Here is a 14,166-nt window from a genome sequence, read left to right as displayed (position 1 = left end):
TCCTTTACCTCAATTTTTTCAACTGTAAAATGGGTTTATTATTATTATTATTATCTCTGTTTTTAAAATGGTGAAACTGAGGCCCAGAGGGGTTAAATGGTTTGTCCGAGGTTATGCACATAGTCAAGATAAGAATAAGAGTTTGAGCCCAGGTTTTTCATTCCCAATCCAGGACTGCTTCCACTACGTATTGCTATAAGCAACACTGTTCTATGGGTAAGAAATATACATTTTAGACAAGTTTCAGTCTCTGTTCTAATGGGGTTTATCATCTCATAGGTAGATAAACCACAAACACAGTTAGTATACAATATTACACGATAAGAGAAAAGGCTGTTGTGCATTCTCAGGCTTTTATGTTATTTTATAGAGTCTAGATGATGGTATTTTTAAAATTTTTATTTTTTTGAGGGGCATTGAGGGTTAAGTGACTTGCCCAGGGGCACACAGCTAATATGTGTCAAATGTCTGAGGCTGGATTTGAACTCAGGTCCTCCTGAATCCAGGGCTGGGGCTTTATCCACTGCACCACCTAGCTGCCCCAGATGATGGTATTTTAATCTACCCTTCCCACCTTGCTGAGGGGAGGGAAGACTCTTGGGCTGGTGATAGCCCCTCACTGGCACCTATGTGCTTAAGGAGTAAAAAAAAAAAAGATTGTTTGGAGCCAACTGCTTTCATATTTTAAAGAGCTTAAATTCTAAAACAAAACTTTCTTTCCCCATATTTCCCCTCTCCAACTATATAAAAGAGCAGCAAGGAAAGTGCTTGTTCAAATAACAATTTGCACTTTGACTATTTCCCCACTGACATCAATAATGCTGGATATTTTAGGACTGTTGTTTTGTTGTAGGGAATTTCCATGGATGGAATTCTCTCTAACAATGTACATGAGTGCTCCACGACTAAGAGAGTTGCTCATGCACAGAAAAGCTATATAATAACAATATTAGCAATTATTTGAACAAGCGCTTTCCTTGCTGCTCTTTTGTTAGCAGTAAGAGCCAAAATTTATATAGTACTAGAGGGTTTACAAAACACTTTACATTCATTATGTCATTTGATCCTCACAATCATCCTATAAGGCAGGTACTACATGTATTATTATTTCCCATTTTACCGATGAGAAAACTGAGGCTCAGAGAAGTTAGGAATGTCTCATGTTCACATAGCTAAGCAAACGTCAGGAGTAGGATTTGAACTCAGATGTATCCTGACCCCAAATCCAGTCCTCTTTCCATTACCTCATGCCTGTCGCATAAAAACAATCAGAACCTAGAATCAATCTCTGGCATTGGCCCAGAGAGCTCATAACTGGTATTTAATTTTGAGAACTTACCCCCAGGCAGAGAGTGACACATAGCTCGTTAAACAGGGCAACTAAGCTCTGTTGCTAGGCCAGGGAACCCCTCCGCACCATCTGCCTGCCTGCCTCACCCACTGGTAGTCATCATTTACTTAAGGGAAGGGCTGATTTCCAAACTTTTTCTTGTTTTATCCAATAGGAAAAACACATGAGGGTTTGGAAGGAAAAGTAACATTCCCAGAATCACACGGCTTCAAACGGACAGAGCTTGCACTCATATCCAGAGGTGTGCAAGACACTTTGGTTTTGAAGTCCAGAAGGGTTTAAAAATTTATTTTTCCATTTTTTTCAGCTCTTCTTAGGCACTTTTCCTAAATATCTATATGGTTTTGTTTTTGTTTTTTTACCAAGAGGCAATCCCCAATTATAAGATTTTCTTTGTTTTTCTTTTCCCCTATTCACACTAGGGCTAGGATTAATGTGTCCTAAGCTATTAGAGCTCTTGAGACACCCTGCAGGGGCAGCTAGCTGGCCCAGTGGATAGAGCACTGGCCCTGGAGTCAAGAGGACCTGAGTTCAAATCCGACCTCAAACACTTAACACTTACTAGCTGTGTGACCCCGGGCAAGTCACTTAACCCCAATTGCCTCACTAAAAAAAAAGAAAGAATAAAAGAGAGACACCCTGCATAGGGTCTTCTTGTTGATCCTCCCTTCTCATTGTAATGTGGCTGATGGCCAGTGATGGGAACCAGCATCTTCTCCAGGGATAGGAAATTTGGGGTGAATTCAACTAGGATAATCCAGACTGATATTCAAAGTTCCAGGTAGATCTGACCACAGTTTTCCTCATTTCTTCCTCTTCTAATTCTGCTACATAAGTCACAATTCATGAGCAACAGAGATTTCTCTGATGATCTCTGCATGCACCATACTGATGTTTTAGGTAGGCAAAGACCCAAGAGCAACATCTAAGATGAACCATTCCTTTCAGCCTTAACTAATTCCATTTACTTTCTTTCTTTAAAAAATTTAATTTTTTTATTTTAAAAATTCTTTTCTTTTTAAATTTTGCATTCCACATTTTCTTCCTCCCTCCAACCCCTCCCACACCCACCGAGAAAGCAAGAAATATATAAATTATATATGTGAAATTATGCAAAATGTATTTCCATATCAGCCATATTTTATTAGGAAGCAAGAAAAATAGAGGAGTGGAGCCAAGATGGCAGAAAGAAGCTAGGAAGTTGCCTGAGCTCTCCCAAATTTCTGTCAGAAAAATAATGAAAGTGAGAAAAATAAACTTCAGTTTCACTTGGAGTTCCATCAGTTCTGTCTCTGGAGGTGGATACAAATCCTTTGGGATTATCTTGGATTATTTTATTGATCAGAGTTGCCAAATTTATTAGAGTGGATCATCATTATAACATTGCTATTACTATGTACTATAATCTTCTGGTTTTTCTCACTTCACTTTGTATCAGTTCATATAGATTTTGCCATGTTTTTTCTGAAAACACCCTCTTGTTATTTCTTATAGCACAGTAGTATGCCATCATAATCATATGCCACAACTTATTCAGCCATTCCCCAACTGATGAGCACCTCCTAGGTTCCCAATTCATTTCCACCACAAAAAAGATTCTTTTCCTTTTCCTTTTTAAAAATCTCTTTAGGATACAGACCTAGTATTGCTTGGTCAATGGGTATGCACAGTTTTATAGCTCTAAGGGCCTAGTTCTAAATTGTTCTCCAAAATGGTTGGACCAATTCACTACTCCACTAGCAATTCATTAGTGTATCTATATTCCCCTTATTCCCCCACCCCCAGCATTTGTCATTTCTGATAGGTGTGAGGTATTACCTCAGAGTTGTTTTAATTTGCCTTTTCTAAGAAAGAGTGACTTAGAGCATTTTTTTCATGTGACTGTAGTTTTGATTTCTTCTTCTGAAAAATACCTGTTTATATCCTTTGACCACTTATCAATTGGGAAATAGCTCTTATTTTTATACATTTGACTCAATTCTATATGTAATGTATATTTGAGAAATGATGACTTTATCAGAAAAACTTGATATAAAAATGTTGATTTTACTTCATTGTCTATTGGTACCTTTTAGCATATTGTAATTTCCCTGATTATCCCTTTGAATTAGATCTATTTTTGCTTTTCCTTTTGCTTTGTCTGAGATCTTGATTGCTACCCCTGCTTTTAATATTTCAGCTGACACATATTAGATTTTGCTTCAGCCCTTTATATTCCACTTACTTTCATCACAATTAATGGGCTACTTCACTCTCTGGGTCTCTCTCCCAGTGTCTGTTACACAAAATCCCTTCTCATTTCCTGGCCCCACCCAATACACTTATAGAAGTACCAGTGCAGTCACCTAGCATGCTTCTACCATTCAAGGCAGTCCCAAAGAACTGGAGATGTCCTTGGGAAAGATCCCACATCCTGCACAAATCAGTGCCCATTTCCTCTTCTACTTCTATGTCCACAGAGCCTCATTCTTCCTCTAATAATCATTCATATCCTTACTCCCACCGCCTACATTGTTTTCTTATCTGCTAGTTGAGGGACTTCATGTCCGCAATTCTTATGAATTACAGGCTTTTAGAGGATAGACTATATGTCCTCAGAGGTTCCTTCTCTCTGAAATCCCCTGATTGTGTAAGGAACATTCTTTACACATCATCATCCATCTTTTCCTTTAAGATCTCTGTAGAGGGAGAACTCACTGATACCTAAAGTCTTTCATTCCAATTTAGAACTTCTATAATTGATATGAAATTTTCCTTACTCCCAAGCCCAAATCTGCCCTTCCACAACCCCATTGCTTCTAGCTTTGCCTTTTGAGGCCGAGCAGAATAAGCCTAATGCCTCTTTCACAAGATAGTTCTTCAAATCATTAAAGTCTAGTTCATGCCCTCTATAATATCTTCTCTCTCCCCAGCTCCTTCCAATGAGCTTTATTGAGACAGAGTAGAAAGACCCTTAAGTGAAGATAACTACATCACCTGCTAATTTTCTACAAAGTCAAAAGTTTTAGCAAAGAAGGGAATGCAACTGTAGATGCCACATTTTAGAAAGGATACTGATAAGCTTTACCAAGTCTAGACCCGGTCATATGAGAATCAATTGAAGAGCCTGAGAATTGTAGAGAAGACTTGGGGTGGGTGGTGGTGATGGCATGATCACTGTTCTCAAGTGTTTGAAGAGATGTTATTTAGAAAAAAGATTATACTTTCTTTGCTTAGCCCCAGAGGGCTAATCGTCGTGTGTGGAAATTTCAGAGAGGCAGATTTTGGCTCAATATGAGGAAAAACTTCCTCAGAATCAGATGTGCCCCAAAAAGGAATAAGCTACCTTAAGAGAAACCTTAGCCCAGCTTTTCAGTGTAAGCTCCTTCATAGGAGCCTGGCTAACCACTTGTTGAGGATGTCATAGGGATGTCCTGCGTGGGTGTTGAGTTGGACTAAATGCCACCAACATCCCTTCCAACTCTGAGATTTTCCTACACTGAAATGTATCTGACACTTACCAGCGAGAGACTGCCTTCACCAGGATGAGCATTTCCTCACAACCTCACCCACACCCAATACAAACCCAGCTTGGCACAGTTCCAGAGGGATTGCTTCTGTCTTTTCTAACAAGTTTATATTGACAGCTATTTAACCATCCTCTGGCAGTTTGCAAATTGAGCTGCTGCTGATTCACTACTGATTTTTTTTTTTTTGAGATTGGATCTCCCTTCACACTCAGACTAGAAGTTCAGCAGCTATTCACCAACTCTATCTAACTGCTGTGTCAAACATAGAAGATTTTATCTGCTCTGTTTCTAGCCTGGGCCATATTGACCCTCCTTAGATGGTCTGATGGCATTCTGCTCCCAAGGTTTTACCATACTGGTGGCAGCCCCAGTGAGACTAACCAATTGGCTTCTAGTTCTCCTGGAGCTCAGAACTCCTGAACTCAAGAGATCCACCAGCTTCGGCCTTCCCTAGGAGCAGGGATTATAGGCATGTGCCACCATGCCCTCATAGAACCTTTTCTGAATCTTTCTAATCTTCAATTACATCCTTCTTTCTCTGCTTTTATAACTCACCGTCCATCCTTAGGGAGTCATTACTCTATCTAGTCCAACACCTATCTAACAAGAAACCCCCTACAACTTCCCTGAAATGTTGCCTAAAGCTCTCCAGTGATGGCCGACTCATAAGCTCATGAGGTAGTCCATTCCACTTTGGGAAGGCAGCAAAACATAGTGAATAGACTTCTAGACTTGGGTTAAAATTCTGCCTCGGGCAGTATGGCCCTATACAATTCACTTGGCCTCAAGTGCTCATTTCTAAAATGCAGGAGCTGAACTAGACAGCCTGTATGGTCTCTGCCACATCTAAACCATGATCCTATGACTTCTGATTATTAGGAAGGTTTCCCATACACTGACTCAAAATCAGCATTTCTATAAACTTTCACCCACTGGCCTTATGTCACCACCATAGAGCCAAGTACATAAAATATGTCCATACTTTCAGTATTGGAAATTAGCATTGACTTTTGCTCATTACTCATTTTAGCATGATAGTCAAAGCAAAATAGCTTGAGACATGCCAGCCCCTTCTGAGCCTGATAGGGGGTGAGGGAGAATTTCTTCCATCACATGCTAGGCCTGCACTTCTTTTTTCTCCCAAAGTGGTTCTGTTTGAGAAGCGGTTCTCTTGATTGCTTGCCTGGGCATAAAGCCAGTCTTTACCTGGTGCAATTTCTTACCATCCCAGAAGGCCGAAGCTGGGCAATGTTTCAGACTTTGGCAGGAGAGTCGGGCTGCTGTTTGGCCTTTGGCTACTTATCTGCCTACTCCCTTAGTTGGCCCAGGGTTCCCTGAGGTCCTTCTCTTAGTGGCTGAAACAGGCTAAACACTCTGTCTGGTGAGCACCCTGTGGGAAATCTGGTTGAGCTATTTCCCCAATCTAATGGTATAATTAATGTTAAGAAGTAGTTTCGGGGGCAGCTAGGTGGTGCAGTGGATAGAGCACCAGCCCTGGTGGAGTCAGAGGACATGAGTTCAGATCCCGGCCTCAGACACTTAACACTTAGTAGCTGTGTGACCCCTGGGCAAGTCACTTGACTCCAATTGCCTCACCCCCCCAAAAAAGTAGCTTCTTTTCCCTGCTACTAGGGAAGCCAAGGCTGGTGGATCTCTTGAGCTCTGGAGTTCTGAGCTCCAGGAGTACTACAATAGAGAATCACCTATGACATTACCAGTATAACCTTTCATTACTGTACATGAGGTCTCTTGGAGCAGAGATCTAAGTGAGTATTGGGTTTCAATACCTCAATCCTTCAAGATCCTTGATTTCTGATGGGTGCCCCTTCCACCAGTGAAGATGGCAACCCTTCCATGCCTCAGTGGATGGTTTTTTAAGAGTTGGTTTGGTCAAAAATGTCAGCACTCTGATCAACTCTCTGCGGAGAAGCACCCACTCTGTGCTAAGGATATGCTGGCCCAGCCATTCCTCAGGCAGTAGGTACATGATCTTTAGCCAGGCCCACTCTCAAAGGCTCTTCTACTTGCTAGAACCTGCAGAGATTGCCCTCCACGGGCATAGGTTTCTGGATCCCAGAGTCATTCCCTGCCTCAACAAGGAATTAATAGGAGCCATCAGGCAGGTTTATTTCAAAGAATGTGTTTTACTATTGTTTGAGTTTCAGGTATACATATATATATATATGTATGTATGTATATATATATACATATATATATGTATGTTATATATATACATATATATGTGTGTGTATGTGTGTGTGTGTATGTATATATATATTAATATATATATATTATACTATATATATATATATATATATATATATATATATAATATAATATATATCTATATATATATAAGAGTTTTGGTTTTTATTCAATAACTAAATGAAATGAATCCCAAGAATACTCTGCTAAGTTAATCGTCCTGGTTGATTCTAGTCTCGTACAAGGTTGGCTAGTTTTCAATGGCCAGTAATGAGTGTGTCTACTTTTAAATCCTTCTTACTATTTACTTGGTGAATTGTGTCTCAAGGAAAGTAATTAAATAACATCCCTATCATCTTATGAGGGGAGAGAAGTCAACTTGCATAGATTTTTTTTCTCTGATTCCTACCTTCCCCCCAAAGTTAAATAATAAAAACAAATCAAAATATTTTCCTTGGCTCTTAATATTGAAGCAATAGAGTCTTAAATTGCTTTTCCACGTCCATGATGTTAGAAGTTTCCATTCTGCACAAACTTTCTTTGTTTGCTTCCTCAAAATCAAGTACATTTTGACAAATTCTCATGACTATGTTTAACACTTAAAATGAGCATGTCCATAGGTCTGAGGTATCATACAGCCCCAAATGGAATGTCTCGAGCTCATGCAGCTGGGCTTGTGGCATGACCTCACTGCAGGGAGATGTTGCCATATTTGTGGGTCTCTACATTCCTTGGAGGATCATGTTGCAGGCAGCACTGTGTGAACAGACTTAATAATTTGGAAGGAAAAAGGCATGTTGGGGTTGAGGTGGGAAGAAGAAACTCACACAGCAGGCTAAGGGGAGTCTAAAATGAAGTACTCGGACCTCATTTAGACCTTAAATGCTGTGAACTGTGAAAGTTGAACCCTGTCTTAATTCACGTCCTCACACCAAAGTTAGCAATGAGCAATAGTAATTTTCCAAAAGTCAAAATACCAAACCTGTGTCCAAATAGTGGTAAGAACGCACAGGTGATTTAGGACAGACAAAGGAAGACTTCCCTGATGTTCAGGTTTTTCAAGCCCTCTCTCTTTTGGTGGTCCTTGAAAAACAAGGGCTGAATTTCCTTAGTCCAGAGTGGTATCTCCTGCCTTCTGGAGCTCCTAATAGTCAGCCTTTAAGAACAGGCCAACCCCCAAAGCCACTAGGAGTTCCAGTTACATGATGCTTGACCAATGGACCACTATTGGTGCAACTCTGGGGAGCTTCATTCTGCTGAATCCACATGTGCCCTTGCTGAATATCATGGTTGAATATTCTTCCTCTGCCATGACTAAGTAAATCCCTTTTTGTTAACTTTTGGATGAAATGTGTTTCTCATTTCTTTATAATCTCTAACCTGAACTATTGGCAGTGTGGTAATAATGGGCAGAATGATGGACTTGGGAGCAAGGGAGGATCTAGGTTCAAATCTTGACTCTGACACTTGCCAGCTTTATGGTACCCTGGCCAAATCATTTTACCTCTCTAGGCCTCAATTTCCTCCTCTGTAAATTGATTTCTAGCTTCACTTCCATTTCCAAAGTTTTGATCCTATAATCCCATACTTGTAGGAACATGGAATTTGCATTGGCTTATCAGAGAGAAAGGGGGCTCCTGGGTAGTATTTGCTCCAAGGTCCTGGCAGCAAGAGGGGTAGTGAGAGGATATAAACACAAAAGTTGTAGACCTATAGCATTATCACCTATTCACCATGTAACCTTGGCAAGTCATTTCTTCTATTTTTCCTACTGTCTTGCCCTACCCTTCTTTAAGTCCCAACAAAAATCTTAGGATGTACAGGAAACTTTCCCCAAGGCCTTCCTTTGTTAACTTTTTCCCATTTTATCCTGTATATGGCTTGCTTTGTATATATTTGTTTGCATGTTGTCTTCCCCATTAGATTGTAAGCTCCTTGAGGATAAGGACTGTCTTTGCCTCCTTTTGAATCCCCAGTGTAATACCTAGCCATGTGTGGTAGCTGCTTACTTAATGTTATCAATTACTAATTTCACTTCCAAGCTTCTATTTGGCATTTTTTAAATTCAGAGGGATGTTGTAAGGAAAACAGTTGATGAGATATGGCTTTGCTTCCCAGTGTAGAAAAAGGAGGGGGCACCGCTGGACAGTCTATTCTGTATACTTTTAAGATTGTTGTTGTTCTTCAGTCATTCATTCATGTCTGAATCTTTCTCCATTTGGGGTTTTCTTGGCAAAGATAATGGAGTGGTTTGCCATTTCCTTCTCCAGACCATTTTAAAGATATAATTCAATTATTATTTTGCTTGATTTGTAATTGTATAGTAGAGACATGCACTGGATGAAGGACTAAGTTCAAGTCCTGGCTCTTCTATTTTCCAGATGTACCTTGAAAAACGTCTTTTAAACCTGTGAGCCCCAGAAATAAGGAAACTGTTCTTGATCTATAAGGACCCTTCCATCTTTAAACCTTATGAACCATTGAATGGGTTTGATGGTAAAATGAAGAGTATGGGTTAATGCTGTTATGAGAACCTGAGACTAGCACTAAACCAATGGGCACTGAATTAGACATCAATTGTTTCAAGTTGTCAAAAGGTCTTCCAAAACAATCCAGTGCAAGGTGAGAGTTCCCCCAAGTGATAGGATTGGTAAGAAAGTGACTAGAACTCAATGAAGAAGGAAAAAGGTCTGGGAGTTATAGTTTGCTTTTGGACTAAGGGGCATCATTGGCACTGTTTGTGGGGACATAATTGGACAGTAATGCAAGAGGTCACTTTTGATTTCACTTTCTTTTCTTGACAACTTAAATAATGACATTTTGATAGCACTTTATAGTTTAAAAAAAGCATTTCTTTTTTATAGGTAAAAAACAATTACTTTTAATTAAATTAACACATAAGGAATATGATGACATTTTCAATTCTTTCAAAGTTCATGACAAAGGTGTTTCTTAAAGGCAACCCTCTGAGGGTTCATGATGCAGAGATTATTATTCTTGCTTTGCAAATGACGAAACTGAATTCAAAAGAGGGGAGTGACTTGTCTATGACTCCCCAGACAAGTGAGTAGGATTCTGGCAAGAGAAAACTAAGACCTCTGACTCTAAAATCAGTGATGTTTCCACTGTAATATGTTTACCTCCCTAAAGTATACCCGAGCCTTGCATTTCAGATATAATATAGAGGAAGATCATTGTACCGGAACCGTTAAGACCTAGAGTCAAGTCTCAACTCTGCCAGTAATGGTGAACTATGGGACTTTGGGCAACTCACTTCTCTCCTGAGCCTGTATTTTCTCAAAGCAAAATGAGGGGGTGGACTAGATCATCTTAAAGGTTCCTGTCACCACAGAAGTCTGTGGTTCCTTTGGCTGTTTTTTTATACAGAGTATCATCTGAGAGGACCATATAGCAGTGGTTAGGAGAGCCATGGACCTCAAAAGGCAGTAGCCTGAAAACAAGGAACCTCCAATATATAGTGAACACAGGGGCAAGAGTGGAGATGAAACTTACATTCCATGCTTTCAAGCAAATCTTTTCACGACTTCTTAGCCCACCATCCTTGCCTGGGACTACTAATGGGAGATCTGTGTGTATGTGTGTATTGTACAGTGGACAGATTTCCAGGCCTGGAGTCAAGAAGCTCTGGGTTCAAATCCAAGATCAGATACTTACTAACTCTGTGACCCAGGGACAAGTCACTTAACTTCTGTTTGCCTCAGTGTACACAATAATAAAATAGGAATAATAATTGCACCTACCTCATAGGGTTGTTGTAAGAATCAAATGAGAACAGAATTGTAAAGCTCTTAGCACTGTGTCTACCATATAGTAAGTGCTAGATAAATGTTAGTTATTATTATTGTTGTAGCTATATATATATACATATATTGTTGTAGCTGTATATGTGTGTATATATTTGTATAAATGATTATAATATACACATGATATATATATGCTATTGATATATACATATATGACATGGAGGTATATGTACACACATATATTCTGTACTATTTGATTTACCACAGACATATACACCCTGCTATGTTGGGGTACCAGGATTATTCCGACTTGGTAAATGCACACATGACCATAGAAGGTCATTCATTCCTTCATTTAATCAAAGGCACTTGTCAAACCCCTGCTGTGCTACAGAGTCCTCAGGAGACACAGATTTTAGGTAAGATTGTGGTCCATGCCTTCATGGAGCTTATAACTTAGCAGAGGGATACAACACACGTTCCTATGGTAGGGTACAACAATACACCTTATGTGCTGTCCTGAGGTGTAAGCAAAGTGTTATAAGAAGTCCAAGGATGGCTTTACTGAATGAGAAGACAGCAGAAAGCTTCAAGAAGTAGATGAACTTTGTATCAGGTTTTTGAAAAAATGGATTTGAATTGAGTTGAATAAGAAATTGAATATGCCAAAGAAGCAGAAGAAGGATTTTCCAGACAATGGGCAAAGGCAGCATTTCCTCTGTCTGCAATGCCAGCCTCATTTGGGGCTCTGTATCATGAGCAGGCACAGAGATGCTGGCACATAGGACATGGAGGGCATACATTGACCATTCTGTCCCAACGTTCTCCACTTGGCAGCAGCTGAGTACTAATGCCCATAGACAGCTAGTCAGTAAGGAGTGGGTTTGAGGCTAGTGGTTTAAACTGTGTTGTTTGTGATGTCATCTAAGAGTATCTAATCCCTCTGAGTTTCATGCCAATGGTTTTGTTGTTAGTGGGAAGAAGGAAAGATCTTCATCGATCTGAGCCTCCATCCTTTCTCCATGTACTCATTGTGAACCCAGGGTGGGTCTTACTAGTTGATTAAGGAGTCCCAGTGAGAGTGTTAAGGTGATAAAGCTTAAGATACCACCCCCTCCAAATGGATAAATAACATGGGATGTTCATTTGATAGAATGTTATAAAGATATTAAGATAGTTAATGTGAGCTAAACAAAGCATCTGGAAAGACTTTGTGAAATAATGCCAAGTCAAACAAGCACACCTCAGTATAACCTACCCATAATTGTAGGAAGAAAAGTGAATGAGAATAAATGAGGTGGAGGAGAAAGATTAAAGGACTGAAACATGTAAATATAAATGTGCATGGTTATTGACCACATAATTATTTGTATTGATATCAAATATTCTAATAAAACTTTTAATTTAAAAATAGTTTCCCCCTCCTAGGGATACCTACATATCAATAGGGAGCTACCAGCTTCTACTCATTTCCTCTTCTTATACTTCCTTGCAGATGGTGTAGGGTTGGGGGGAGGACCCCAGGTCCTAGAACTGTCAAGACCTAGTCAAGTGAGCAGGCTTTGAATATAAGCCCACCAAAAGCCTGTGTGCCTATCAGCTGAGAAACAGGATGACTAAGGATGGGGGCTCATGTCCAGAGGGTTGGCCACCAGGGAGTGAAATTTTGGCCATAGAAACTCATGGCACAGTTTGCTGAAGCATGAAGGGGCTTTGATCTGTACTAGTAGTAGAGAATGCCCACCCCAAAGAAATAAGAGACCTTTTGAAGTATGGAAGAATGAAGTCTTCAAGATGCAAAAGAATAAATCTCTTTGGCAGAAATTCAAGTCTGATTTCACTAGGGAAGAGCATTTGTTTGTGGCCCCAAAGGTGGCCAACCAGAAATAATGACTGTTCCTGATAAAATGCAGCCCTCTGCAGCAAACCTGAAGCAGATATGGAGTAACTGGGAATTCATTTAGGCATCACTCATAAGGGCAATTCCTTTACCCACTATGAAACTCACTTTCCACATCATTACAATAAGGGTTTTAGATGAAATAATCTCTAAAGTTTCCACCAAATCCTATGAAGAAATAAAAGACATAGTTTTCAGCTGAATAAAATTTATGGTGTAGCGTGTGGATCTATGGTTTCTGTTACATTTGGTCTGATTTTGTAACAATTATTCCTCTGAGAAATTTCCTACAGAATTGTTCAAGCAGGGCATGATATGATTATGAAGCTTTGTTTACAAATTTCACAGACAGAATGTAGTCTTTAGTACATAGGGAATAAATGAATGAATGAATATAAATGAATGAATGAATTTTGCTCTAATGACACAGTTGTCTTTATCTGAAAAGACACCTTATTCTTCCCTGTTGAATATATACAAAAGCTCTTTCTTCCATGATTCTATGGTCTCCATAATGTTCTTTCAGAAAAACCAGGTTTCTATTGCTTAAGGAAGATACAAAGTGGTTCTATGGAATTTTGTTCATTAGTTCATTCATTCATTCATTCATTCATTCATTCATAGAATCACCATCATAGAACTGGAAAGGAACTCAAAAGTTATCATTTAGTCCAACCTGTACCTGACCAAGTTTTCCTTCTGAAACATTCCTGACAAGTGTTTCTGCTTGGATGGGGAGCTCACCACCTAATGAAGCAGTTTATTATACTTTTGGACTCTCTAATTGATTGACTGATTCGTTGATTTCTCCTAAAAGCATTATATTTATTAAGCACCTGTTGTATGTGGTTGAGAGCTCTGTGCAAGGTCCTGAGGGGGATATAAAAGATTAGGGTAGCTGTTGTCATGGAATTCATAGTCTTTGGGGGGGTGGGGGGAATCCGGGTCATCCAGTACAGAATAGGAAGGAGCTCCCAGGCAGAAATTTTATATATTAGAGAAACAAAGGACACTGCTCTGTGTTTGTGGGGCTCCAAATGTTAATTTAAAGTAGACTTTAAAATTAAGTGCTTTATATCTTTTAATTAAAACAATTAAGCAAAAAATCCCCTTTAATCCTACAGTTATTCTCTTTGAGAGGCAGAGTGGTATTGTGAATTGAGGGCCAGTTTTGGAATCAAGAAAACTGAGTTTCAGGTCTTGCCTCCAACATATACTACCTGCGTGACCATAGGCAAATTATTTAACCTTCGTCTCCCAGGCCACTCTCTATGTCTAGAAATTAAAGATGAATTGCTGATCTGTATCAGTAAAGGGAAGTTTCCATACCAGGAGTTCTCTATGTATACACACACACCACACACACACACACACACACACAAATAACATACACATTCTATCAAGCCATTCCCCAAGTATGATTAAAGGCCTCCCCAC

At 39.5% G+C, this 14,166-nt stretch overlaps 2 protein-coding genes across 3 annotated transcripts in view; one reads left to right on the top strand and one right to left on the bottom strand.

The window, feature by feature from the left end:
• The window catches only part of RALGPS1 (Ral GEF with PH domain and SH3 binding motif 1), a 632,069-nt gene that overhangs the window by 346,131 nt on the left and 271,772 nt on the right, over positions 1–14,166 (top strand). The window lies entirely within an intron of this gene.
• ANGPTL2 (angiopoietin like 2) overlaps positions 1–14,166 on the bottom strand; it is a 62,972-nt gene that overhangs the window by 44,800 nt on the left and 4,006 nt on the right. The window lies entirely within an intron of this gene.

This window comes from Dromiciops gliroides, chromosome 2 (assembly GCF_019393635.1).
Source record: "Dromiciops gliroides isolate mDroGli1 chromosome 2, mDroGli1.pri, whole genome shotgun sequence".
Classification (NCBI taxonomy): Eukaryota; Metazoa; Chordata; class Mammalia; order Microbiotheria; family Microbiotheriidae; genus Dromiciops; species Dromiciops gliroides.
Note: the sequence above shows the minus strand (reverse complement) of the source record. Positions and strands in the feature narration are given on the sequence as shown.